The sequence below is a fragment of the Microcaecilia unicolor genome, chromosome 5, assembly GCF_901765095.1.
Source record: "Microcaecilia unicolor chromosome 5, aMicUni1.1, whole genome shotgun sequence".
Taxonomy (NCBI): Eukaryota; Metazoa; Chordata; class Amphibia; order Gymnophiona; family Siphonopidae; genus Microcaecilia; species Microcaecilia unicolor.
The window spans coordinates 227,209,833-227,235,125 of record NC_044035.1 but is presented as its reverse complement, the minus strand read 5'-3'; the positions used below and the strand labels follow the sequence as shown (position 1 = coordinate 227,235,125).

The 25,293-nt window shown below is 45.8% G+C and overlaps 1 protein-coding gene across 1 annotated transcript in view; it reads left to right on the top strand.

Annotated features, from left to right (window-relative positions):
* Window positions 1-14,800: 14,800 nt before the first annotated feature.
* IGSF5 (immunoglobulin superfamily member 5) overlaps window positions 14,801-25,293 on the top strand; it is a 132,394-nt gene continuing 121,901 nt past the window's right edge. The window contains exon 1 of the mRNA XM_030204943.1: window positions 14,801-14,976. The gene's annotated coding sequence lies outside the window, so the exon portion shown is untranslated. The remainder of the gene's footprint in view (window positions 14,977-25,293) is intronic.

The window sequence follows — 25,293 nt, the reverse complement described above, 5'->3', positions numbered from 1 at the left end:
GACAAAGAATGAAAACTGGGAAACCCGCCCGGACTCCCGATGTTGCCCTCAAAAAGAGGACATGTCCGGGGCAGGGGCATAGCCAGACAACAGATTTTGGGTGGGCCTAGGCAAGAAGTGGGTGGGCACCAAGTGTTCTCCCCTTCACTCACCACCAAAAAAAATCTCAGCTGGCGGGAAAACGCTTCTTTCCACCTTAGCAGTCTGCAGTAGGCACGCGCTGAAGCTGAAAAGTGAGCATGCGCAGGTGCTGGTATCCTGGAGAATAGCGTTTTCATTACCATCAGGGGGACGTCTTCTGCTGGCGGAGCTTGGGATCCCCACCTGCTACCACTAATACATGTGCTGCTGTTGGGTGGGCCTGAGCCCTAATTGGGTGGGCCCTGGTCCACCCAGGCCCACCTGTGGCTACGCCACTGGTCCGGGGAAATCCTAGATATGTGAAAATACATTTTGCTTTAATGAAATTGCTAAACTTTAGAGTCAGAGACTTATCAATGAGGGATACATACAGTGCTATTTTTGTGCCGGTACGCACCGGTACAGCGTACCGGCACCTTTTTCCTGAGGTCCGGCTCACTTGTCTGCTCCCTTCTGTTCCTGCTCTCACGCTCCAAAATCTTTTACCCGAAGTCACGATTCTCCTCTCTCCCCTGCCCTCCCATCCATGTCCAGCATGTCGCCTCCCTCCCCTGCCCTCCCCTCTCCATGCTGGACATGGAGGGGAGGAGAGAGGAGGGCAGGGAAGAGACAATTGCTGGACATGGATGAGAGGGGAGGGCAGGGAGCAGAGGAGACATACTGGACATGAAGGGGAGGGGAGGTCAGCGGAGAGAGATTCGCTGGACATGAAGGGCAGGGGAGAGAGGAGAATCGTTGGACATGGATGGGAGGTGAGGGCAGGGGAGAGAGGAGAATTACTGGACATGGATGAAAGGGGAGGGCAGGGGAGAGAGGAGAATCGCTGGACATGGATGAGAGGGGAAGGCAGGGGAGAGAGGAGAATCGCTGGACATGGATGAGAGGGGAGGGCAGGGAAGAGAGATTCTCTGGACATTGATGGATGGAGGAGTTGGCGGGGAGAGAGGAGAAATGCTGGTCTTGGATGGAGGAGAGGGGAGAGAGAATTATTGCTTTATATGGATACAGGGGAGGAACGAGAGAGGAGAAATGCTGAACATGGATGGAGGGGATGAGAGAGGAGAAGTGCTGGACATGGATGGAGGTGAGGAAAGAAAAGAGAAGAAGATGCACATGGATGGAGATGAGGAAAAGGGAAGAGAGGAGAAAAACTGCACATGGATGGAGAAAATAGGCAAAAGCTGGATCCACATTATACCTCCTCAAGTCAATTCCACAGAGGAGGACACAGCTTTTACTTATGGATGTAGGGCAAGAAATGAAGAAGAAAGGAGGAAAGTAAAGAAATAAATGGAAAGGAAGCCCTGGAAACGGAGTTAAGAGAACAGATAGAGCGCAGCAGAATCAGAGACTGGGACCAATATGGATAGAAAAACAAAGTCACCAGACAACAAAGGTAGAAAAAAATCATTTTATTTTCATTTTAGTGTTTGGAATATGTCCACTTTGAGAATTTACATCTGCTATCTTATTTTGCAATGTATAGCAATTTGTTTTCTAAGAATATTGCTGACAATTCCTGTCAGTGTGGCAAGTGGTGAGCGATCATTTTCACGGTTAAAAATCATAAAAAATTATTTGCGATCAAGTATTTTGCAAGAAAGGCTTGTAAGCCTTGCCATCTTGTGCCACACGGGGGGGGGGGGGGGGGGGGGGGGGGGGACACACGCCAACTGATAGTCTGCAGGGGGGCACCAGAGACCCTAGGCACGGCCCTGAGACAGTCCTTCGAAATCTCTTTATGGTCTGGAATCCAGTTCCTCCTCCCTAGGCCCTTTTGTTTCTGTCCTCAGAAAACACCTTCAGGTGAATAACTTTGAATGTCTTTCCTGATGTTTCTCGCCAAACCCATGGAGTCCAGATGGAGTTTCTGAAATTGAAGTCTAGAGCATTACATTTGGGTATGTCCTTTAAAAAAAAAAAAATCCCAATGTTTGGTGAAATTTAAGGAAGATTTAACGCAATCATGTGTCAATTCTGATTAATGGTGTTAGTGGAGAATTTGTGCCTTTAATAGCTGGTAGTGTCTATGAGGTCATTTTGAATTTATTAAGCTTTATGGTATACGCATAGTAATGCTTTAATTTCTTTTTCTTATTTTGTTTTATTTTTCCTTCTCCTTCTCCATTTCCCTTTTGAATATGCTTTTGTAAATGCAAGGTATTATGGAAGTGTGATTTTCTTCTTTTTGTTTGATGCTTTACAAAGATCTTGAGGCCAATATTCAAAGTGATTTAAGGAGCCTGTCCTGCCTACTTAAATCGCTTCCTGATTAACTGGAGAGTGCTGCTGAATATCTCCACAAACCACCCAAACAAAAAGTGGGCAGCACTGGGGGCGGCACTGAGAAGGAGTCCAAAGTTATGCAGGTGCCAACAATATTCAGTGCCAGCACCCACATAGCTAAGCGATTTAATTTAGGACAGCTCAAAAGCTGTCCTAAATAAGGCTGCTTAGTTTTGCGAGTGCCAGCACAGAATATCGGGCCGGCACCCGCATGATTTTTAATTTTTGGTTAAATAAAGAGCCCCCCAGCCTGTGGCAAGAAACATTCCCCCCCCCCCCCCCACAGAAGATCCCCCCCCCCCCAGCTCTTCAGGTAGCCCCTGGGCCTACCTATATCCCTAGTTGTCTAACTGGGTCATGGGGGCAGGAATGCAGCAACCTCTAGAACACCATTTTGGAAAGGTGCTGCAAAGGGCAGGAGTGAGGAGGCTGCACTCCTGCCCCTAACGACCCCGCTGGACCACCAGTGATACAGGTAGGCCCGGAGAGAGGACCAGCCTGGATGGCTGGGGGGGGGGGGTCGTCTGGGGTGGTTCGTGCCGCTGGCCAGGGGGAGGGACTGGGAGGAGAGAAAGAAGGAGCATTGTCAGGGGGTGGGAGGGGGCTTGGGGCTCTTATTTAAAAAAAAAAATAAGTTTTGTGGGCCCTGGCCCAAATAACTGCTGGGGGCGCTTAGCTCTTAAGCGGGCCCTGACTGAATATTGGCTGGAACTACATAAGTTCTGGCATGCAGCCCGCCCAAAATTATCCCCCAATTTGGATAATTTAGCCGGTGATGACCAGCGTTTAAAAAAAAAAATGCTGACCAGGAGATCATGTGATGCCTTAGAGGAAACAGCAGCAGCTGTGAGTCCTCCGGGAACCCCTCCTGGCTTTTCGCCCAAAGTGAAGGAAATGAGCCAGAAAAACGAGGGAACACCTCACACAGAAAGAAATTAGTGTATGGAGTCCTTTTTGGTCCGAGCGGAGGCGGGAATGCCAGGTAAAACGGGGAAAAAAGAATCGGTGAAGACTCGCGGGCAGCTAGAAACAAAGATGGCGCAGAGCCCGAGCGCCGAAGCCCCAGTGTTCAGCGATCTCCAAATGCAACAAATTACTAAGGCAGTAAAAGGGGCCACAGAACCGCAGTTTGCCCAACTATCCCTACAAATGGCGACTATAGAAAAAAGACTCGACGATGTGGGGCGGCGCACAGAGGACCTCAAAAATTGGGTTGGAGAAGCAGAGGAGCGGGAACGCGTCACGGAGTCTTTGGTGCGAGCCTTGGAAAAAATTGTTAAGGAACAAGGAGAACTGATCGACGAGCTGGAAAACCACTCGAGACGAGCCAACATACGCATTGTGGGGTTCCCCAAATCGGTTACGGATCAAGCCCTCAGCACAGTATTAGAGCGCTGGCTTACCACAGAATTGGCACTCACAGATAGCATGGGGAAACTCTGCCTGGAACGTGCACATCGACTAGGCCGCAAACAGGAAAATGCGACCTGACCCAGAGTGATAATAGCAAAGGTCCACAATTTTATCCACAAAGCAGAGATAATGAGAGGAGCCCGACAGAAGAAAGACCAATTGAGCTACGAGGGCCAGCTTATAAAAATTTTTCAAAACTATTCACTGGCACTCCAACAGCGGCAACGGGCCTTCCATCCAATTTGCAATATACTCTATGCAAAAAAAGTACAATTCATCTCCGTATGATGTTATCACATTATTACACTTAGAACAGGGACAAATTCCAGCCCAGTTTAAACGTTGCCATTTGCTACAATCCATGCGTAAGGCATGGAAAGAGCTAGTTAGGACCCTGGGAGGAATACCAGGAACATCAGAACTCTTAACATTTAGAGGGAACCCGAGTTTTGAGCCCGGACAAACTAACTCAGCCTTCCTTCGATGGGAGGCACAGGGAATCACAAAAGTGGAACATCTGCTAGGAAGGGACGGAGATATCATGAAATTTTGAAGACCTGAAAAATAAGATAGGGAATACATGGGGGGACTATTTTGCGTTTGTACAAGCTAAACATTATATTTCTAGCCTTAACCAATCAACACTCCAATCAAAAATAGGAGGTCAGATACAAGCCTTCTTCCTGGCACTGGAAGCAATAGGAATGACAGTATCTTCTATAAGCCGAGCAATGGAGAAAAACGCCCCCATAAAAAACTTGGACTACATTAAACAAAAATGGGAACATGAATCGGGAGGGTCATTAGGGAGGTGGGATGTAGGGGCCACACTGAGACGCATTCCGATGCTCACCATAGACGAAAGGCTTAGGGAGAGTGGATATAGAGTGGTAATGAGGGCATATATGTCAGGAAAGCAATGGGGACACATAACCACCGGGAGGAATGTGAAATGTGTCAAATGTGACCAAGAAGCCCCCACGTTATTTCATGCCTTTTGGGATTGCCCGGGAGTCCGTATGTTTTGGAGACGAATTCAATGCTTTCTAACTACCACGACACAGACACCGGTAAGGGGGCATGGGAACATTACGTGCTGGACACGCAACCAGCGTTTGCGGCATTGGCGAAAGGGCCTAGGCTTTGGTGCCGTAAGGTCTGCCTGATAGCACGTAAGACTATATTGCAAAAATGGGTATCTCCCGATCCACCTGCCTATTGGCACTGGCGGAACCAAATACATGAGAAGACAGAGAGGCAAAAGGTAATCCAAAACGGAAAAAATGTTTCATGCAAATAAGGGGACTTTATTTACAAGGGCTTAGCCCAAGGGGCAGAAGTCTATTGCTCAACATGTTGTGACACAGTTACGGTTATTTACATAGAGAGTAAATCTCCTCCCGAACAAAGGGGGGTTGGCAAGGGGGAGGGAGGAGGGATTGGCGAGATCTTGTATCATTATAAAAAGGGAATAATTAATATACATGTTTCCAAATGTACTGTATTATTGATAATTAAGATCTGGTGGACATTTGGGCAATGCTCGACAGTACTGATGGCTCAGCTGTGAGGGGACCACAAGAACAAGGGCTCCCTCCCGGGATAATGGATGCCTACCTGCAAACAATGGTTCTATGCAGAGACGAACTAAAGGATACGACCAAAATAAGAGTCAGGAGAACTGAGAACTATTGAAAACACACCATGATGACTTTTTTCTTTTTTTAAATAAAAATAAGCATTGCCTAGTCTAAATCGCATTTTGGACATGAGGGAGGGGAAAGGGAGGGGGGAGATGGGGGGGAGAAAACGAAACAAAATCTTGATGGTAAACATTATTCACCTTGTATAGATGCATAGCACTTGTATTTTATAATTGATTTTGAAGTTACTCGGTTGTATATGCCAGATTGTTCCATCAATAAAAAAGTTGAAACATAAAAAAAAGTACAATTCATGTTGCTATATCCAGCAACCCTTAAGATACAGCACAAAGGCCGCTGGCATGTGTTTACCACACCCCAGACAGCGGAAAGCTTCCAGACCACTATGTTCATCAAGGAGGAATCCACCACAGAAAAGTGATAAATTGCACTATAAGAGTGGACTATATAGCACTGTAAATCGAATCACAAAAAGAGTTGCACAAAAAGGGTGGACGATGGAAACCACAATGCAGCAAGACAACACTAGGCCGGCAGCTGCAGAAGATTTCGTGGGGGGCTGGGGGGGGGGGCACCATCACAGTGATTGCTTATCTCCCAGAGCTTCCAGGAGATATGAGGGGTGTTTTGGGTTTACATGGGAGGGGGGTAAGAGATGGGAGGGATGGGGAAATAAGTTGGGGGAGAAGAACACAGTCGGGACTAAGGAGGGCACCACATTCAAATTTTGGGGAGGTTTGTACCCTCCCCATTATCCACATTCAGACACAACATAAACAACAATACCAGAAAATAAAACCATCATATGTCACAAGGGCGGTGGGGCGAGGCTGGGCGCCCAACGCCTACATTATAGAAGGGCTGCGATCAAAAGCGAATCACCCTATGAATGGCGGTTAGCTCAGTTAGATTTAATACCTGGAACGTAGGAGGGATCACATCCCCCATCAAATGTGCGAAGATACTGACAGCGCTTCGCAGAAAACGAACAGATATAGCTTGCATACAAGAAACCCGGCTAACAAATGAAGAACACCAAAAGCTCAAGAGACACTGGGTAGGGGAGGTGCACGCGTCTCCGGCGGAGGGCCGTAAAGGAGGGGTAGCTGTATTAATAAGAAAAGGTTTAGCGGCTAAAACTGAACTATTACAGACTGACTCTAAGGGCAGGTATGTGCTCCTACATTTATGGCTGCAAGGTAGAGAACTATTACTACTAGCGCTCTATGGGTCAAACAGATACGATAAAAATTTTTATAATAATCTAGTACAACTATGTAGACCCTATAGATCTTTGAAACTAATGGTCCTAGGAGATTTTAACTTAGTGGCCCGACCCTCAGAAGACTGTTCAGAACCAAACAGGGCACATAGAGGAGGACCCCGAGCTAAGGCTTTATCCATCTTTATGCAGAGCCTAGACATAGTAGATGCTTGGAGAACACTCCATCCGGGGCAAAAAGATTTCACACACCTATCGAGAGCACATGGGACCTACTCCCGATTAGATTATATTCTAGTGGCACGATCATTGTTTCCAGGAGTGCTCTCAGTGAATATAGAAGCACAGGGCCGTGCCGATGCGGTAAGCGGGGTAAGCGCCGCAGGGGGGCGCTATCCTGTGGGGGGCGCCGCCGCTGCGTGCTTACCCTGCCCTCCCGCTCCCATGTAGGAACTGCCCGCCCTCTTCTCCCCCCCAAGATCCCTTCCTTTTTTTTTTCTTTTAAATTTACCTTCCTCCGGCAGCGCAGCGTCAGTGAAGGAGGCGGCGCTCCCAGTCTCGATGTCTCTAGCCTTCCCTTGTTCGCTGCTCACTGCCCCGCCTTCTTCTGACGTCAGAAGAAGGCGGGGCAGTGAGCAGCGAACAAGGGAAGGCTAGAGACGTCGGGACTGGGAGCGCCGCCTCCTTCACTGACGCTGCGCTGCCGGAGGAAGGTAAATTTAAAAGAAAAAAAAAAGGAACGGGATCTTGGGGGGGAGAAGAGGGCGGGCAGTTCCTACATGGGAGCGGGAGGGCAGGGGAGAGAGGGGAATCGCTGCCTTGGAGCCAGGCAGGTGCGGGGGGGGGGGGGGGGGGGGGCGCCAACTGGTAGTCTGCAGGGGGGCGCCAGAGACCCTTGGCACGGCCCTGTAGAAGCAGCAGATATTTCAGACCATGCCATGGTCTGGCTAGACCTGGAAGCCCCGGGTTACTATCAACAGCCATCGAGGAGATGGAGGTTCCAGGCCTATCTTTACCATAACCTAGAATTTGCAAAATACCTGAGGGCAAAATGGGAAGAGTTTGAACAATTCAATAAACAACATAAGGATGACCCATCCCTATTTTGGGAAACAGCAAAAGTAGTCCTGAGAGGGGAGGTGATAGCTTTTGTACATGCAAGAAATAAAAAAATCTCTAGGGCAATCATAGTAACATAGTAACATAGTAGATGACGGCAGAAAAAGACCTGCACGGTTCATCCAGTCTGCCCAAGAAGATAAATTCATATGTGCTACTTTTTTTATTTGTACTGTCCTCTTCAGTGCACAGACCGTATAAGTCTGGCCAGCCCTATCCCCACCTCCCAACCACCAGCTCTGGCACAGACTGTATAAGTGTGCCCAGCACTATCCCTGCCACCCACCACCGGCTCTGGCACAGACCGTATAAGTCTGCCCAGCACTATCCCCGTCTCCCAACCACCAACCCCGCCTCCCAACCACCAGCTCTGGCACAGACCATGTAAGTCTGCCCAGCACTATCCCTGCCACCCACCACCGGCTCTGGCACAGACCGTATAAGTCTGCCCAGCACTATGCCCGCCGCCCAACCACCAGCCCCGGCACAGACCGTATAAGTCTGCCCAGCACTAGCCCCGCCTCCCAACCACCAGCTCTGCCACCCATTCTAGGCTAAGCTCCTGAGGATCCCTTTCTTCTGCACAGGATTCCTTTATGTTTATCCCACGCATGTTTGAATTCCGTTACCGTTTTCATCTCCACCACCTCCCGCGGGAGGGCATTCCAAGCATCCACCACCCTCCTGACATTCTTCTTGAGTCTGCCCCCCTTCAATCTCATTTCATGCCCTCTCGTTCTACCGCCTTCCCATCTCCGGAAAAGGTTCGTTTGCGGATTAATACCTTTCAAATATTTGAACGTCTGTATCATATCACCCCTGTTCCTCCTTTCCTCCAGGGTATACATGTTCAGGTCCGCAAGTCTCTCCTCATACGTCTTGTAACGCAAATCCCATACCATCCTTGTAGCTTTTCTTTGCACCGCTTCAATTCTTTTTACATCCTTAGCAAGATACGGCCTCCAAAACTGAACACAATACTCCAGGTGGGGCCTCACCAACGACTTGTACAGGGGCATCAACACCTTTTTTCTTCTGCTGGTCACACCTCTCTCTATACAGCCTAGTAACCTTCTAGCTACGGCCACCGCCTTGTCACACTGTTTCATAGCCTTCAGATCCTCAGATACTATCACCCCAAGATCCCTCTCCCCATCCGTACCTAGCAGACTCTCACCGCCTAACACATACGCCTCTCTTGGATTTCTACTCCCTAAGTGCATCACTTTGCATTTCTTCGCATTGAATTTTAATTGCCAAACCTTAGACCATTCTTCTAGCTTTTTCAGATCCTTTTTCATGTTTTCCACTCCCTCCGGGGTGTCCACTGTGTTACAATTCTTAGTATCATCCGCAAATAGGCAAACTTTACCTTCTAACCCTTCGGCGATGTCACTCACAAATATATTGAACAGAATCGGCCCCAGCACCGATCCCTGAGGCACTCCACTACTCACCTTTCCCTCCTCCGAGTGAACTCCATTCACCACCACCCTCTGGCGCCTGTCCGTCAACCAGTTCCTAATCCAGTTCACCACTTTGAGTCCTATCTTCAGCCCATCCAGTTTATTTAAGAGCCTCCTGTGGGGAACCGTGTCAAAAGCTTTGCTAAAATCTAAGTAGATTACGTCTATAGCACATCCACGGTTCAATTCTCCTGTCACCCAATCAAAGAATTCAATGAGATTCATTTGGCACAATTTCCCTTTGGTAAAACCATGTTGTCTCGGATCTTGCAACTCATTTTCTTCCAGGAAATTCACTATCCTTTCCTTCAGCATCGCTTCCATTACTTTTCCAATAATCGAAGTGAGGCTTACTGGCCTGTAGTTTCCAGCTTCTTCCCTATCACCACTTTTGTGAAGAGGGACCACCTCCGCCGTTCTCCAATCCCTCGGAACCTCTCCCATTTCTAAGGATTTATTAAACAAATCTTTAAGAGGACCCGCCAGAACCTCTCTGAGCTCCCTCAATATCCTGGGGTGGATCCCATCCGGTCCCATGGCTTTGTCCACCTTTAGTTTTTCTAGTTGTTGATACACACTCTCTTCCGTGAACGGTGCTATATCCACTCCATTCTCAAATTAACTTTTGCCAGTCCATCGTGGTCCTTCTCCCGGATTTTCTTCAGTAAAAACAGAACAAAAGTATCTATTTAGCAAATTTGCCTTTTCTTCATCATTATCTACATAGCGGTTTGCAGTATCTTTTAGTCTCACAATTCCCTTTTTAGTCATTCTCCTTTCACTAATATACCTGAAGAAATTTTTGTCACCCCTCCTTACCTTTCTAGCTGAAAGCGGCAAAAAAGAAAGTTATCAGAACACCGACAACAGCGAATAGAGAAGATCTCCATGCAGCTCAGGTAGCCCTAAACACAATGCTGCATGAGAGGGCTACTAAGGGGCTGCTTTATAATAAATACAGATTCCATAGATTTGGCAATCGGGTGGGACCAATGTTGGCAAGGATGGTTAAGACATGGGGGGAGGGGGGACAGAAGCCAATAACTATGATAAAGGATCATATGGGGAAACCTCACCACACTAATGAAAAAATAGCGGAAATATTTAGACAACACTTCTCCCAGGTATATGTGACACCACACGCAGGAGTCACAACAGCTTTGACTCAACATTTGCAGCAAGCTAACTTACCTCGGCTAACACCACAGGAGATAGAGAGCTTAAATGGTCCTATACTAGGAAAAGAACTACAGGAAGGCATTAAGAAGCTAAAATTGGTCTCTGCCCCAGGCCCAGATGGCTTGTCAGGCGAATACTACAAGCTATTAAAGGGTAAACTCATAGGCCCATTGATCTCTTATTATGACCAAGTGATAAATAGGGGACAGCTCCCAAAATCTACGAATGAGGCGCTGATAATCTTATTGAAAAAACCAGGTAGAGAAGAAGGCGTGCCTGATTCGTACAGACCAATATCATTATTAAACGTAGATTTGAAACTGCTCTCTAAGATCATGGCCGACCGCCTCTCTGAGATTCTACCACGGTTAGTCAGCGAAATACAAGTAGGCTTTGTTAAAAATAGACAGATTGTACATAATGTCCGAAGGCTGCTGCTGGGGATGGCTACTTGTCAACATCATGAGTGGCAGTCCCTAGCAGTAAGCCTAGACGCTGAGAAAGCGTTTGATAAACTACACTGGAACTATTTATTTGAGGTGCTGCATGAAATGGGATTTGAAGGCTGGTTCATTCAGGCGTTGCATGTGCTATACAGAAATCCCACTGCGACAATATTAGTTAACAGTATCAAGACATCCAAGTTCCCCATAGGTAGAGGAACCCGCCAGGGGTGCCCGCTCTCCCCCCTTTTGTTTCTCCTATCACTAGAACCCCTGCTGAGAAGGTTACATATATGTGGGGAAATTCAGGGAGTGCAGGTGGGAGGTACCGTGATCAAGACTCTGGCCTTTGCAGATGATCTATTAATATTGCTTCAAAATACCAGAACTTCATTACCCAAGTTAATAAAAGAAATAGAGCATTATGGGGAATACTCAGGATTTGTACTAAATATGCAGAAATCAAAGATACTTACAGTACATGGGGGGGAACACGAGGGAGAGAAGAGCGGGATGGATGTGCTGGAAGCAGGGTCACCTCTAAAATACTTGGGAGTATATATACCGCAGAATCTAAGTCAACTTTATGATGTTAATGTACTGAGACTACTAAGGGACACAAAAGACCGGCTATGCGCTTGGCAGAACTATCCATTATCATTATTAGGTCGGGTGGCTTTATATAATATGCTGATAGCACCACGCTGGCTCTATGTCTTCCAAGTATTACCCTTATACCTAAAGGGCAAAGATGAAAAACAGCTCAATAGACAGCTCCAAAAATTTCTTTGGAGGGGAAAGAAACCTAGATGCTCCTTAACTACATTGCAAATACCAGTGGAATATGGAGGCTTGGGTCTCCTGAGCTTACGACAAATGACAATCGCAAGCGGCATGCGACATATTGCAGACTGGTTCCGAACATCACAAGACTTTTCAGTAACGCCATTGGAACTAGAACTCACCAGCAAAGTACACTTCAGTTGCTGGTTACACGGGGTAAAGAGACCCATGCCCTATGAATTGAGACAAACGTCAATATTACCCACAGCACAGAAAGTTTGGAGATGGGTCTGCAAACTACACACTTTTTCGGCAAAAGCCACGCCGTTCATATCCATCTGTGATAATCCGGCCTTTCCTCCAGGAGAGATATATAAAAATTTTAAATGATGGCAGAAGAAAGGAATTAAATACATCTCTCAGATCCTGACGGAGGAAGGCAAGCTAAAGTCATTTCCAGAATTACAAACCAGATACTCTCTGCCAGAGTCAGATTTCTTTTATTACAGCCAACTGAAGCATTATGTGGACAGTTTAGCATGGCAAAATCTGACCGAGGACGTACAGGAGGAAATCTCCTCAGCATATTCTCTGACTGCGCAGCAGAAAATCCCACTTTCCTTTCACCATAGGCACATACGCGATACGTCCTCTGAGTTGGCCTATGAGAGATTGGCAAAAGAATGGTCATTGGAGTTGGGCACCGTTGTGCCAACCCATATTTTTCAGGAACATGTACTAAAAATGAAGAAACAAACTAACTTCACCTGGTGTTGGGAATTACAATATAAATTTGCGTTACGCCTGTATATACCACCAAGAAGGGCTTTCCATATGGGGTTATCCCCGGCTGGGGAATGCCCAAAATGCAACAAAGTAGGCGCAACACTAGGTCATATGTTTTGGACCTGTCCATACATTAAAACCTTCTGGAGACAACTCTCACAAACAAATTCATCCCTGTGGGGGATAACCTGGATATAGGACTGCCAGCTATTATTTGGACATTATAGACTAACTAAGAGGGCGTCCAAAGGATTTAAAGAATACATCAATCAAACAACTATTGTGGCTAAAAAAGTGATTTTGCAGGAGTGGCTGTCCAGGAAGGCCCCCACCATGCAGTAATGGAGAGCCCAGATGATACAACTCATGAGAATGGAGAGATTAGAAATCTCATAGATGGACAATAAGAAGCATAAGTCATTTGAGAAGCGATGGTCAGCATTCTGGCAAACCCTAACACCAGCAGCAAGAAGCTACCTGCTAAACTTTTAACATACTGGGAAGGTTGACGGGAGAGTATGGTATGTTCTTAATAACCTGAAAGATCCTGAGACGATGTGGGGCCTGAAGACCAGACTGTGTTCCAATGGAAGGGAGGGAGGGGGGAGGAGGGAGGGGGGGGGGAAATAGGAGGGAAGGTGTTAGAAAATTAGAAAAGTCAAAGCTTCCTTATTGTTGAAAGTAAAGGTATTATATAATGTCAAATAGACCTGATTATGTATAACTTAAACATGCTGTGATTAATGGTCAACTATCTGTTGGCATTGTAAGGTTGTAATGGCTTCAATAAAAAACATTGAACATAAACAAAGTGCTGACCAGTGCTGGCTGAATATGGGGGGCTTATGTTTATTTTGCCTATTTTGTCAATTGTTTAAAATCGATTAAAGAAAAAGAAAAAAGAAAACAAACCTGTCAATATTCAGCCTGCAGCTGCCAGCTGAATTAGGCTCAGATATTCAATGTCAGGCATTAAATACCAGGGCTATTTGAACATGTGCTGGTTGCTGGCTCTTATTCGAGTCCTGGCTGAATAGTGGCTGAGACCTGTATAAAGGACTCCCTTCCTCTTTCTGGTCCAGATTCCCCACATTCTGATCCCCCCCCCCCCCCCCCCCAGCCATGGGCTCCTCCTGATTCCCCCCCCCCCCCCATGGCAGTGCCTCCCTGACAAGTGTCCGTCACCCATGCTCCCTCCCCACAAGAGCTACCTCCCTCCCAGACCCCTCCCAGACCCCTCCCTTCCGATGTGCTTTCTTCCCCTCTGAGGTTCCCCACCCCCTTTATATCCTTGATGGTTTATGAGTCATTGGGGCAGGAGCGAACCCCACTTTCTCCTGCCCATGCATGCTCCATTTTGTAACTGGAGTCGGCAAGGGCTGGAGTGAGTGAGGTTCACTTCTGTCCCAATGATCTTTCTAGACCACCAAGGATACAATGGTAGACCTAGAAAGAGGGCTAGTGAGAGGGTGGGTGCCTCAGGAAGATGGGCTCTTAATTGAGGGGCCCTAGAGGGGTTTCCTTTTGTGATGAGGTTGAGAAGGGGTGCCAGCTCTTGTGGGAGGAGGCTTGGGAGGGGGAATGATGATGGGGGAGGCATCAGAAGCAGATTCATATTGGGCTGCTAACTGGCAGTTATCTGGGCACCTGCCGATATTCAGTGCTGGTGCCCTGATAGCTAACTGTCCAAAGACAGGGAAAGGTGCAGAGAAGGGCAACCAACATGATTAAGATGATGATTAGGTTAGGGCTTTTCAGCTTGGAGAAGAGAGAGCGCATGATTAGCGCATAACCATTTATTTTTTTGGCCGAAAACAACCTTTTACCCACTGCAGTGAAAGGGGGCTTTGGCGAATGGCAAATCCATGTGCTGACGCCACCACAGGCCCCCTTTTACCACAGCTTGGTAAAAGGGGTCCATAATGACTCAGCAATTGAGATGAATGCAGCACTGTTCCATATCAGAAGCATACACAGATATCAGGCCTATATATGTAAAGCACACAAATTTGAGAACATTTCTCAGGAAAGGGGATTTTTAGAAGCTGTTAGAATAGTGAAATGGTTTACATATTTATCATAAAAGTATTAAAAATATATGTGTCATCCAGCAAGGTGTGTGTGTGTGTGTGTGTGTGTGTGTGTGTGTGTGTCTTAGGGCTGAAGGCTGTTTTTTTTTTCTCTCACAGTTCTTCCAGCCCTAGTAAATGAATAATAACAAAGCAATCATTCAGGTGTGGACTCCAGTTTTATTTTATCCAAACAGCATTGTCACTGGAAGGAAAATCAACACTGCAGGTTTCACTTAAAACATTTCCCCTTGGTTCTCTGGGGTCCAGAGTTCCACAATAAAACATACTTATTGGATTGCAAGTTAAATATAACACTCTTATCACCTTGAGGGGAGGGAAGCAGAATTCGGGCCTCTTTGTGAAAACTCTGCAATGGATGCCATCCTAATTGTCAGTTAAAAGGTAAGAGAAATTTTTAGTCATTGTTATATGGCTTCATTAGCATTTGACAAAAATCTTAACAAAAGATTTGGTTTTAGGTATAGTTTTCAAATCTCATGAAAGTAGGTCTGATATTTATCTGGCCTGGCCGGTGTATAAAGTTATATGCTGACACCAGTGCTGCAGTTTGGCATTTGAGTTCATGGTTGGTCAATCTTCTTTCTTGTGCTTTCCTTTTCTCTGCCGTCTTCTACTCTCCTTTACATGGCCTTTCTCTACTGTCCTCTGCTTGCTAGCTCTATAGCTCTACTCACCTGCCATGCCTTCCTCTCATACACAGACTCTCTGTTGGTGTGTAGCTGTGTGTCTTAGTGTGTGGGCTTGTCGATCTCTGGTACTGAGTTTAGTTCTGATGCTGGGTAGCCTACTTACTATGAGTGGTGTGTACCTGTGGTCCTATACTGGGAAAAGGCAGGCCTTACAACCCATTATCAATTGGGCCAGTAAGAAGGTATCAGGCTCTCCAAAATTTGACTTTCATGCCACTGGAGCCATTTTGCCACTGGCAAAACTTATAGATGTCCTTTTTTTCAGACACACACATCTACCTACCCTACCTATATAAAATTTCCCTCATGTATCTGCTTCTTTCAGTTGCCTGACAGCTTCCTTCTTGCAGATTGCATGCTAGGCTATTTTCCCTGATTTTGGGTGCATCTGCACGTAGGTTGCTTGTTCCCCAGCAACTTACTGGTTTCAATCCAGCCCTGTCCTGTTTTTACTATTGCCTTCCATATCCAAGTGTAGCACCCCACCCTGTCCCATATTTTGACTAGACACAGGCTCTTCTGACAGCTCAGGGGCTATATAATAATAGAGATAGCAAGTCACACATATTAGGCATATGACACATGCAATTGAACAACATTAAATGCTCTGACTCTGACAGCCCTGCTCCCACACATCTTATTTATTTATGAGGATTTATATACTGCCTTTTTGAAAACATTCACTCAAAGTGGTATACAGCAAGAATAAGTAGAACATAGGCAACAGACAATTACAGCAGAAAAAATATTGAAATAACAATACATGGTATGGCATAGTATAGTATTTAAATTGTCAACAAAATAGGCAATAAAACATGAACAGACATCATAAGGTGTAAGCAAAGGTGAAACACATAGACAGATAATACAGAATAACAGGAGTTAGAGAATAAGGGGACTAATTTAAAGAAAGTTGTATGTGAAGTCAGAAAGGTGCATGACTATAATCTCAGCTAGGGGAGGGGTGGTTAAGCAGCTCCTGCTACAGTATATGCAGTCGCTGTTAGTCCTTGTGTGTGCGCGACCAGCAAGTTAATGGGAGAAGAGTCAAGCTTTTGCCTACTTGATGAAGCAGAGATCAAATCAATTCTTGTATACTGCTAATATCCCCTTTCCAGGGTTCAGTGTAGTTTACATTCTAGGTGGGACAAAAGCCAACAATGTTAGTGTAAGGTATGAGAACAATTAGAGACCATTGATGTAATGCATGAGATCAAAACATTATAGGAAAGGATAATGGATGATTCTAGGGGGGTAGAAGTCAATGGATTGTTATGAAGCAGTCTTTGGGAAGAGAAAGGTTTTTAGTCTCTTCCTGAAGCTAAGGTAGCTGTTTTCTGTTCTGATGGCAATAGGTAGAGAGTTCCATATTTTAACTCCAAGTACAGGGAACAGAGAGGTGAACATCTGATTTTGGATTGTCTTTTGAAATGGTGACACTAGCATTAGAGTCCCTGTTTTTCCTATCTTGAGCAAAGCCTTTCGGGGAATGCATTCCAGAGTTTAGTGGCTACTCCAGAGAAGGCTCGTTGATGGGTGTCATATCATGTGATGTCCTTTGGAGAGGGTGTTGTTAAGAATACTCCTTGGGGGGGACTTTAGTGATCCTGGAGGTGTATAGAGGGAGATCCTGTTCTTCAAGTACTCTCATCCATTTCCTCTAAGGGCCGTGCAAGTCAGACACAGAATTTTAAATTTAGCCCTTATATTGTACTGGTAGCCAGTGATGCTTTTGCCAAATGGTGTGCTGTGGTCACATCACTTACAACCTTCTATCAGTCTTGCTGCAGCATTCTGAATCAACTAGAGCTGGTGGAAACCCTTTGTAGTCAGGCCAGTGTAGAGTACATTAGAGTAATCCAGTCTTGATGTTATCATGGCATGAACCACTGTGACACAGATTGCCTTCTCAATATATGGAGAGTGGCAGCATAGTTCTTGCAAATAACAGAAGCAACTCTTGAAGGTTGCTTGGATTTGGGGCAGGGGGGTTAGTCTAAGTGTTGAGTCTAGCTGTACCCCAAGGTTCCTGACTTGCGATGTAAGGGGGGGGTTCGTATCTCCCAAATGAGATTTTGATATCAGATCTGTGTCCACTTGTGTTAGGGAACCCCAGGAGCTCAGTTTTATTTGTATTCTGGCAAAGTTTGTTGTTTGTAGCCCATTCTTGAAATACTGTTAAACAGGCAGTCAGTTTACTCAGGGCTGTAGTTAAGTCTAGTCATAGGGGCCAAATTTTCAAAATGATTAGGGATGCTCAACTCAGCATAAATTACCATGTCTAAAAAGGAAAAGTATGGCAGGGTCATGGGCACAACTGGCTAGACCATATTTAGATATAGAGCACAGCCTATTTATACCACAGTCACATTCCTTCAAGGCCAGCCTTGGGCAGGATGATTGTTTTATTTTTGTGAAAAAGAAACATAATGTTCCTCTCCATTTCTCTTTCAATTTGAGGCTTGACTGTAGGTTCTCTCTATTACAACATCTTTTTCAGCTCATAGCATCAAATAACTGCCCAAACACCCTCTGCTCCCCCTTGTCCCTTTGGTAAAATACTTGTATATCCTGGTGACCATAGGGCTGGAGCAGTGGTGTAGCTACGTGGGGCCTGGGGGTCCTGGGCCCCCTCAGATTTGGCCCTGGACCCCTCCCCCGGTGTCGCCAACCCTCCCCCGTTGCCGTCGAGTACCTGTGCTGGCGGGGGTCCCCAATCCCTGCCAGCCGAAGTTCTGTGTCTTCAGCCTGTCTCTGGGCCAGCGCATTGCTGCAGCCTGCAGGAGCTGATCTGATTCTGCTAGCAGGAAGCCAATTCTCTTTGCGTGGTATGAATCATCCTGACGTCCTGCACGCAGCAGTCTGCAGCAATGCGCCGACCCAGAGACGGGCTGAAGAGTCTTCAGTGAAGACATGGAACTTCGGCTGGCGGGGATTGGGGACCCCCACCAGCACAGGTACTCGACAGCGATGGTGACGGGGAAGGGTTGGTGACGCCGGGGGAAGGGTCAAATATGGCGTTGGCGGGGGGGGGGGGGGGGGGGAAATGTGCCCCCTCACCTTGGGCTCTGGCCCCCCCTCCCGCCGAAGTCTGGCTATGCCCCTGGGCTGGAGGAGAAAGGCAAAATATCAGCCTTCATCCAGCCCAACTAGCATAGAAACTCTTTACTTTTGTGTCTACAGTTTGTCTTATATCCTATGTTTCTGCTTACTCTTGATCTTCTCTTATGTGTCCTCTCTGCTTGTCTCTTATTAATTATTTTCTAGTCTTCTCATTTCTGTTTACTCCATGTGATTGATTCTCCATAGCCGATCTGTCTATACCTTCTCTCATTTCACTTCCTTCTAATGTCACCCTCTCACGCCACTTCTCACCCTTCATGTCTCTTTCCTCCATCATGACCTCTTTTCTCTTAACATTTCTAAATCCCACAAAGATGCAGTCCATCTCTTTCAGCTCCTCTTTCCTCTGTATCTTGTGTCTCATCTGCCTGTTCTTTATCCTTGAATCAAATAGACTAAAAATTTTGCAGGACACGAAACAAACTTGGAATCGTCATGGATACAAAATCCATGTTTAAAGAGGAAAAACAGTGATAGGAGTGTATTACTATCCACCTGGCAAGAATGAATAGACAGATATAAAAATGTTATCAGAAAACAGGGAGGCTAACAACTGGGCAAAACAATAATAATGGGTGATTTCAACTACCCTGATATTGTCTGGGTAAATGTAACATCAGTGCATGCTAAGGAGGTAAAATTCCTTGATGAAATCAACAACTGCTTTATGGAGCAGCTGGTTCAGGAACCAACAAGAGGGAACAATTCTAGACCTAGTCCTTAGTGGAGCACATGATTTGGTGCAGGAGTTAATGGGGCCACTTGATAACAGTGATCATAACATGATCAGATTTGATATAAGCTCTGGAGTACATATACACAGGAAATCCAATTTGTTAGCATTTAACTTTCAAAAAGAAGACTATGATAAAATGAGAAGAGCGGTAAAAAAAAAACCACTTAAAGGAGCAGCTGCAGAGGTCAAAAATTTACATTAGGCATGGATGCTGTTCAAAAAATACCATCCTGGAAGCCCAGACCAGACATATTCCATGTATTTGAAAAAAGAGGAAGGAAGGGTACCAACAGCCGGCATGGTTAAAAAGTGAGGTGAAGGAATCTATTAGAGCTAAAAGAAAATCCTTCAGAAAATGGAAGAAGGATCCGACTGAAAATAGAGAGTAAGAGGTGGAGCCATTGATTAAAAAATGAGTAGGAAATATCAAAGATTGTTTTCAGCTTAGAAAATGTTTTCCAAGGTAGAGAAGGATTAACAGTATTACTACTGTTGGTGGGATGGGAAGAGGGTGTATGTTCAGCATGCGGGTTAGTGCAGGAGCATAAATCTCTGATGTCCCATATTCCTAGAGTCTGCCAGTGGACCCATGACCTTTCATCCCTTGCTAGCCCCCTCTATCCCTGTTCACAGCTGCACTGCCAACCTCTGTCCCCATTACTCATCCTCTCTGTCCTATACAGTTCCTTTCTGCCTTTTCAGCTCTTTACAGTATAATTCTCTCCCGGTCAGAAATCCCTTTCAATCCCCTTCATTCCTTCCTAAACCTCTCTATTACTTTCCCCACAGCTCCACTCCCAGTACATGTCCCCATTATCCAGCCCCTCTCCCCTTACATCCCCTTTGTAGTTCTTCCAGACTTTCACAGCAGAATTCTCTCTTCTAGGCAATAACCCCTTTCAATTCACTTACCCCTTCCTATTCCTCTCCTCATAGATCCACTCCTAGCGCATGTCCTCATCACCCAGCTCCCCTCCCCTTACAGTTTCTTTCTGCCTCTTCCATCACTTTACAGTATAATTCTCTCTCCTTGCCAATAACCTCTTTCAGTTTCCTTTACCCTTTCGAGCCCCCTCTATTTCTCTTCCCACAGCTCTACTCCCAGCACATACCCCATCACACAGCCCCTCTTTCCCTTACAGCAGCTTTCTGCCACCTCTAGCTCTTCACAACTGCATTCTCTCTCCCAGCCAGTAACTCTTTCAAACCTCTTCACTCCCTTCTAACCCCTCTATTCCTCTCCCAGTATTTCTCTGTCCTTTGTACCTTAACTGCTAAAAATATTATTGTGGCAACACATGTAAAATTTCATGCCAATAAAGTTATGTGATTCAGTCTTCTTTCAGTACCAATCTGTTGCTCTTCCCCTCTCGATTGGCAGTTGCACGCAACACAGGAAGTGCCTCTAGCCTTGTGTAATCCAGATTCTCCAGTTTAGTTCTCTGACCTGGGCCACAAATAGAATTACTCCTCCTACCTCAACCAGTACTAGCTTGGGTGCAGGCCGGGGCCGAATAAAGATCTGGAAGACCATAGGATGTTAAGCTGGGTTTATTATTGAGAATCCTTCAGCAGTCCTGAAGCAGTTCTTTACCCTCTCTCTCTCTCAAAAGCATACTCAGCATACCAAGGGATTGTAATTTTATGCAAAGCTTCACTGAACTCTGCACGGCAGTAAATCCAAACTTCAAACTCTTTACATACAATCAGCATTTGGTTTAAGAAGTCTCCTGTCCATCCAAGACTACTTGGCACAGTCTTATCCATTATTCAAACAACTCCTGGTAGGACATCAGACATATGTACAAAATATATACAACTCCAGTCCATCACCTATGCCTTTAAACTGAATAATCTAAGGCTGGGCTGATAGTGATGGTTGTTACCAGCAAACTCCGCTAGGATCAGACCCTCATGTCAGTCCTCCCTTACCAGGCTGCACCTTCTGGCCTTAAATAGCTCTTCCCTGCTCCTCATCTCGAGCTTGGCTCCTCTTGCCCACCCAGAGCACTCTCCTTCAACAGTTACTGCCTTTGACTGATAATAACTCCCCCTTGATCCAGCCTTAGGTCATCTGGTCTTTCCAGGATACCTCCTCTTCTCCTAGGGTTCCAGCAGGGGTGAAGGCAACCAAAGACCATGTGCTTAAACAAACAAGAACGTTTATTACCTTCAAACTCCACCTCCACTATCAATCATACAACAAACCCATTTTCTCTGCAAGTTCTCTCCCATCCCACACTTCCTCCCCCCAGTGACTCCAGTGAGAAACCAATCAGTAATCTCCATAAAGGGGGATTGCAGTTGGTTACAGCAGGTTCCTCATCCCCCTGGGGCCCATCAGTCAAACATAGCCAGCCAATGGGCTATAAAATCTCTCTCTCTCTCCTATAGCCCATTGGCCAAATATTCCATCCATTATGTTACAGGGAGAGGCGGGAGTAGTAACTGGGATACAGTCAGAAACACTTCCTTCTGCCTTCCTTCGGTGTCCTAGAACATGGAGATTTCAGCTCCAAGTTACTAAAGTATATAAAAAAATATTGGAGGTGCCCAAGTACCCACAGAGATGGCGCCTATGAGTCTGGTTCAGTGGGTACAAGTAGCTGCATGTCATCCTTGTAGATGCAGAACTGAGTACATATCATCTGAGTCAGTTTGGCTAGTGGCTTGAGATAGATATTGAATAAAATAGGTGACAGTATCAATCCTTGTGGTTCCCCGCAGGTCAGCACCCATGGAGGCGATGAAGTACCGCCAAAAAGTATGGACTGTTTCCTGATAGATAGGATCTGAACCAAGCAAATAATGTGTCACTGATACCTGTTTCTGCAAGTTGTGCTATCATGATATTGTAGTCCACAGTGTCAAAAGCTGCTGAGAAATCCAGTAGTACTAACACCAAGGCAAATCCCCTGTCTCTGTTTCTGTGAAGATCATCTATTAGGGATACGAGGACCATTTCTGTTGCAGACCATAACCAGGTCTGAATCCAGATTGACGTGGATCTAGCCAGTTTCTCTCTTCTTGCCAATCATGGAGTTGAACACGGACTGTTTGATCGATACATTTTCCTAGAAATGGGATTTTAGATACTGGCTGGGAACTTTCAAGTTTGTCCTGCTCAGGTTGTTCTTCTTTTTCAAAGGACACACCACTGCCCTTTTTAATGCTGCTGGTAGTTGCGCATTACAAAAAAAGGAGTTCACAATATTTGTGTCCCCTTCAATGAGGCCCCTACTTACCTGCTGCACGATTTATGATGGCCAGGGGTCAGGGCAGCAGGTAGTTGGTCAAAGGCCTCTTAGGATTTTGTGAAGGAATTTTGAACAGGGGGTGCATCTCTCATCATTGCTCCCCCCCCCCCCCCCCCCCCCCCCCCCCCCCCCCCGGGCACCTTTTGACACTGTGGACCACAATATCATGCTAGCACAACTTGCAGAAACAGGTATCAGTGAAACATTATTTGCTAAGTTCAGATCCTATGTATCAGGAAACAGTCCATACGGTTTGGCAGTACATCCAGTGTTCGCCTGGGCAGTGTTAATGGCACTCATAGGCTTCCTATGGCCTGCACTGGGACTTTCTCTCTGAACCGTCCTGCCTTTTAGAAAACAGGAAGTTGCATTAGAAGGAGTAGGACAGTTCAGAGAGAAAGCCCCAGCTGTTGTTTCTGTCTTCCTTTAGGAAAGAGGAATGGGATAAAAATTACTCTATGTTCTGTCCGCTTGATGTACGCCATTCTTTGCTGAGATATTTGTAGGTCACTAATGACTTCAGACATTCCGATCACCTTTTTGTCCTCTTTGGATCTTTTGGCTGATTTTTAAATATTTTTTCAGTATGTTTCAGAACTTAGGACTCCTTTTAGTAAGGTGTGGAACTGCTGTTACACATGGCAACTGTTAAATTGGTGTCAATTAGCACCAATTAACACATATTAAAATAAATGGCCAACTCCAATTAACAGCCAGATTATGTTTATCTTTATTCAACACTTGATACACTGGCTTACTGTGTAGATACAGTCAAAGCAGTTTACATATACTATGTTTTGCAAGTACTTTTCTATCCCTAATGGGCTCACAATCTAAGGTTATTTGTGTCTGGGGCATTGTCCAGGGTCACAAGGAGCTGCAGTAGGAGCTGCAGTGGGAATTGAACTCAGTTCCTCAGGATCCTAACCCACTGGGCTGTAGTGGGATTTGAACCCAGTTCCCCAGGTTCTCAATCTACTGCACTATTAGGCACAACTATGTGTAAAAAGTGGGAGTACGACCAAGGAAACCAGAAAGTGGAAGATGTTCTTAAATAAAAGACTTTATTAAAAATTTGAAGACTCGACACGTCGTGTTTCGGCCGTCAGGCCTGCATCAGGAGTCTATAAAAAGTACATTTATATATGATATATGTAATAAAAACAACCAAAAATATTTATAACAAAAGAAGTAAAAACAATAAATATAATAAATTGTATTAACTCATAAACTTATATAGAGATGATAATAAAAAATGAAACACATATAATAAAACGTATTGAAACGAATGCAGGGAGGAACAGAGAGTGAGACCATACTGGAATCCTTTTGCACATTAGCAGGACTAGTAGACCCATGGAGATTGCTCCATCAAGAGGAAAGAGATTACACTCACACCTCAAGGGCGCATCGTACACAGTCCAGACTAGACTATATAGTGGTATCTCAGACACTATTTCCACAGGTGCTTGACGCTAGTATAGGCCCGGAGGAAATCTCTGACCATGCCCTGATTTGGGTAGACCTGGAGGCGCAGTTCTTTTTTCAACAATCCTCGGGCTGGAGATTTCCTGCATACCTATACTCCTCCCCCGAATTCAATAAATACATCCAAGACAGATGGGGGGAATACCTGAAGCATAATGAGCAACACCTAGAAGACCCCGGCCTGTTTTGGTCCGCGGCAAAAGCAGTGCTAAGGGGGGATGTAATTGCCTATGTTTGCAAGCGCAATCGGTGCATCAATCGGAAAGTCATCGCACTGGAGCGGAAGTTAAAAGAGGTAAAGAAGGCATACACAACAGCTCCCACGCCAGCCGGGTATGATACCCTAATGGTGACCAGGATGGCATTGAATAGTCTTATACACGAGAGAATGACTCGTTCCCTGATTTACCGAAAGTTTAGACTGCAGAAATATGGAGATAGACCTGGAGCCTATTTGGCTAAGGTGGTGAAAGCCGCCAGAAAACAAAATTTCATACCAGTATTACATACAAAAGCGGGAGGGGTGACAAACACAATGGAAGGGGTGGCTGAAGTGTTAAGGGAGCACTTTGCGTCATTATATAAAGATGCGGGGGAGCAGAAAGAAGGAAAGGCCAGATTGTTGGAATATCTGAACGCCACTGGCATGCCTAAATTGTCACCGGCCGTGGTAGAGGCTTTGAATAAACCAATAACAGCAAAAGAGATCATGCAGAGCATCACGAAGCTTCGCCTCCATTCGGCGCCGGGGCCGGACGGCTTCACTGGCGAATTTTACAAAATGCTTAAAGCACAATTGGTGGGTCCATTGTTAGAGCTATATCACACGGTGGCCCAGCAGGGGGCCTTTCCCCGTCATGCGAATTCGGCATTGATAAGTCTGATTCCGAAGCCAGGAAGAGATCTATTGCAACCTGGCTCATTCAGACCAATATCCTTAATAAACGTGGATATTAAAATCATGTCCAGGATATTGGCAGACAGATTGGCCCCTAGTTTGCCCCAAATCATACATGATGACCAGGTGGGGTTTGTCAGAGGGCGGAAATCAGTGCTTAATGTGCGAAAGCTAATAGCAGCACTGATGCATGCAAGAGACTCAGATACTAACAGATTGGTAGTCAGTTTAGATGCAGAACGGGCATTTGATGAAGTCAGATGGCCGTTCATGTTCGAGACGTTGAGGTGGGTGGGAATCCAGGGATGGTATCTAGAAGCAATTAAAGCTCTGTACACACAACCGAAAGCTGCAATCCTGGTTAATGGGGTCAGGACCAAGGAATTTGCAATAGAACGGGGGACCCGACAAGGCTGCCCACTCTCGCCCTTATTATTTGTGCTCACTCTAGAGCCTCTACTGTGTGTAATCAGGAATTCTAAAGATATCAAAGGGGCGCAAATTTCA